The sequence below is a fragment of the Colobus angolensis genome, unplaced genomic scaffold (genome assembly GCF_000951035.1).
Source record: "Colobus angolensis palliatus isolate OR3802 unplaced genomic scaffold, Cang.pa_1.0 Scaffold152, whole genome shotgun sequence".
Classification (NCBI taxonomy): Eukaryota; Metazoa; Chordata; class Mammalia; order Primates; family Cercopithecidae; genus Colobus; species Colobus angolensis.
Window position 1 is genome coordinate 8,537,528 of NW_012114622.1, and position 4,259 is coordinate 8,541,786.

The following is a 4,259-nucleotide window of genomic DNA, read 5'->3' on the forward strand; positions in this document are numbered from 1 at the left end:
TTTGAGACATTCTCTGGGGAACTATGTTATTTTTGAAGTATCTCTCACAAGAAAGTTGGGTGGGACCAAAAGGTTCTAGAATCATTTGAGAAACAATTGACAGTCTCTGGACTAAAATGTGTTAATCCCTTATTCAATCTGAGAGTGAATGGCATGTCCTGCACTTAATGAAATAAAAAATGTGTTTGATTTAGATCTCTTACCAGTTTAATCCTGCATTTGTAACCAAATTTTCCTCTTATTTAAAGAAGCTGGAATAACTGAGAGAACAACAGTCAAAAGGGCATGTAAAGAATGCCTGCTTCCCCCTCCCTCATTCACTGAACACCTATGTGCAGGCACTGAGGATTAGCTCCCAGCCTGGATTTGTATTCATCTTTGGACCTTGGCTCCTAGCAGTCACATAGGAAGGATCATATTCTTAAAAAAAAAAAAAAAAAAAAGGGATATTAACTAGGAAATATAGTCCTCCACCAGCTGTTCCCCCACTTCTAAAGCAGGTTTTGCAATCTTTTCTGCACTCTCAGGAAATAAATATACAACTGGAGATGTGCTGCTGCATACTCTAAATGGTTTACTTGCATGACAATTACTTTGAAGATAGCTAGGTGAGGGGTTTTTAGGAAAGGAAGTTTATATTTTGAGTGCATACATAGTATATGACAGGTACTGTGTTAAGAAGTTTACCTATTTTCTCTTAAATTCTACATATTTATTATTCCTGAGCCTCAATTTTCTCATCTAAGAAAATAGGTATAATATCTATCTCAAAAGACTATTATGAGGATTAAAAGGTATTTTAAAAAACACTAATATTTATTGAACATCTACACTAGATTAAGCATTGTGGTTTGTTCCTCCACATACTTTATCTTATTCATTAGTTGCATTTTAAAACAAGGAAAATGAAGTTAACCAGAGGTGGCTAAAACTATTTTTCCCCAGTGGAAGAACCTCCACCAAGAATCCAGAAAATAGGCTGAGGGCAGTGGCTCATGCCTGTAATCACAGCACTTTGGGAGGCTGAGGTGGGCGGGTCACATGAGGCTAGGAGTTTGAGACCAGTCTGGCCAATATGGCAAAATCCTGTCTCTACTAAAATACAAAAATTAGCTGGACCTGGTAGCACGCCTGTGATCCCAGCTACTTGGGAGGCTTAGGCAGGAGAATCGCTTGAACCCAGGAGGCAGAGGTTGCAGTGAGCCAAGATTGCGCTACTGCACTCCAGCCTGGGTGACACAGCAAGACTCTGTCACCAAAAAAAAAAAAAAAAGAAAGAAAAAAACAAATAAAAAAACCCAGATACAGGCAAGGTTGCAGGGAAAAGGGAACCCTTACACAGTGTTGGTAGGAGTGTAAATTAGTGCAAACATTGTGGAAAGCAGCATGGCAATTTCTCAAAGAACTAAAAGCAGAACAATCATTTGACTCAGCAATCGTATTACTGGGTATATACCTAAAGGAATATAAAGCATTCTACCGTAAAGATACAAGCACACAAATGTTCACTGCAGCATTCTTCACAAGAGCAAAGACATGGAATCAACCTAAATGCCCATTAGTGACAGAACGGATAAAGAAAATATGGTACATATACACCATGGAATATTATGCAGCCATAGAAAAGAACAAGATCATGTCTTTTGCGGGAACATGGATAGAGCTGAAGGCTATTATTCTTAGCAAACTAACACAGTAACAGAAAACCAAATACTGCATGTTCTCACTTGTAAGTGGGAGCTAAATGGTAATAACTTATGACTACAAAGAAGGAAACAACAGACACTGGGGTCTACTTGATGGGGGAGGGTGGGAGGAGGAAGAGCATAAAAGATAACTATTGGGTACTGAACCAAATACCTGGGTGACATAATAATATGTACAGTAAACCCCTTGACATGTTTGTCTATGTAACAAACCTTCATGTGTACCCCCAAACCTAAAATTTAAAACAATTTTAAAGAACGTACTTTCTGATTACATCACTGGTTTGATCAAGATCTGTTTGGTTAAGGGAATTTGAGTTAATACCACCTGATCTGAATTTCACAACTGATCCCAATATAAAATGAGTGCCCTATTGCAGACTACAGGGAAACACTAAAGTTAATAGGGGAAATCTATAAAATTATTTTGACACTAACATTGAGGGATAAATTTGGACTTAATGTTTCACATATATTTTCTGACACCAACATTAAAACAAGAAAATGCTCATTCCACAATGAGGAAATTTTCCAATGAATTTTATTATCACCAGCATCTTTAAAAATTAAGAGGAATTTTCTGAGAGTATATATAAAAAAGAACTTAAAGGCAAATATTTTGCTGTTAAGGATTTAAAAATAAACAAAAACATACAGTATAAAATTGTCATTTCACTGTCCCCTCATTTAAAATTATAAGAATATAAGCAAATAACATCCAATGTCAGAAGAGATTCAGGGTGACCATTTGCAGTATTTAGTGGCAAATTAGTAGCATCATGAAAAATTTCAATTCATTAAAAAAATAGCTTTTATTTAAATAATAATTATGTTGAGCTTTATCTCTGTATATAATTACACTTCCTTTCGGCTTAGACAATTCCATTTTCTCCAACTGGGAGCTGTGAAGGATCAAGTCCTACTTTCTTCATTGATATGGCAATATCAAATAAATAGTCATAACACTCACACCTGTAAAAGAAAAAGCAAAAGGAACCAGTGGTTATTGAACAACAGAGTTCTCCAGTCCTAAAGAATCACATTTCTCTTCTCTTGCAGTTAACTCTGCTTTGTTCCTAGTACGTATTTTCTCTCAATTCTAGGCCAAAACTTTATTTTGCCCTCAACATTTTTAAAACACAGAAAGGAATCATATTAAGTCATGCAACCATATTACATACCTCTCAGGAAATGAAAGAGAGTTTAAAATATACTGCCTACATAAATTCACATTTTTTTAAAACTAGATGTCACTTTCTGAAATAGAACTTTTGTAACTTGGGATCTGTGTCTTCTTCCTCTATCAACATTCCCAGAGCCTTGCCAAACAATAGCTCATCCAATCAATACTTCTTCATGAATGAATATATAATAAAAATAAAGTATCTAGAAATAATGATAAACAATTTAAATTTAAACCAACTGACATACTTTATTTTCTTTCACATTTAGCGGGACGCAACTTTTTTCCCAAGTTGATTTACACTCACATGGTTTTGGCCTTCTCCCATGTTTCCCCCCACACATATACTCCATGACGTCTGACCAGTACTGCACAGGAGTCTGGGTATTCATTCATTGCATGAGCCATTCGATCTTTGAGGTCTTTCTCCTCAGGTGTATTCTCAATAATGGGTACCACTAACATATCATCATATCTGTAAGACAAAACAAGCCATTTTTTCCATTAAAAAAAAATCAAGCATTGCTATGTATACAATATGTAACTTTTTCAAGTAACCAGTTAGACACGCTCTTTGTATCTGGAAAGCCACTCCAAATTATGAACAGGATATTGCATGTTATTCTATGTATCTTGTATAACCATCTCTTTCAAAAGGTACCTTGGGAATGTGGCAGGCTTGGTCTAATCCTAAACCTAAGTGGTGGAAATTTGTAAAATATACCAAAACCTAACAAATCATCAAGATCATACAAATGTTTTCTTGAAGCAGGGACAATCATAATATTTACACAAGGAGATGGCAAATATTTCAGAATCAGAAGCATAGAAAAGATTAAAAATTGAATTATATATTAAGAATTTCCCAATAATACAAAATCACTGTATTTCATTTCTGCAGAACCCCAAAGTATCTGAGATAGCAAATCAATAAACACAAGCATGGTTTGTGCCACTAGTATCTCAGATACTTTGTAGCGCTAAAACTTAAAAAAATATTTCTAGCTAAAGTATTCAGAAATTGCTACTGCAGGGCAAGCATAGACTAAGTAGTCATCATGTGACTGATAACTTGGCCAACCATTATCATTAAGAGTATAGAGCTGCCCATTACTTCACTTAAGTAAAACAGAGGTAATTATACAATATCCTTAACTATGGCTGAGTGCGGTGGCTCATGGCTATAATCCAGCACTTTGGGAAGCCAAGGCAGGTGGACTGCTTGAGCTCATGAATTCAAAACCAGCCTGGCCAATGTGGTGAAACCCAGTCTCTACAAAAAATACAAAAATCAGCCAGGTATGGTGGTGGATGCCTATAGTCCCAGCTACTCAGAAGACTGAGGTGAGAGAATGGCTTGAGCCAAGGAA

At 36.0% G+C, this 4,259-nt stretch overlaps 1 long non-coding RNA gene across 1 annotated transcript; it reads right to left on the reverse strand.

The window, feature by feature from the left end:
• Positions 1-2,229: 2,229 nt before the first annotated feature.
• On the reverse strand, positions 2,230-3,390 carry LOC105507758. The gene is made up of 2 exons (XR_001001152.1): positions 3,197-3,390; positions 2,230-2,678 (listed from the first exon to the last, which is right to left on the reverse strand). It is a non-coding gene; the product is annotated as an uncharacterized LOC105507758 (long non-coding RNA).
• Positions 3,391-4,259: the final 869 nt, after the last annotated feature.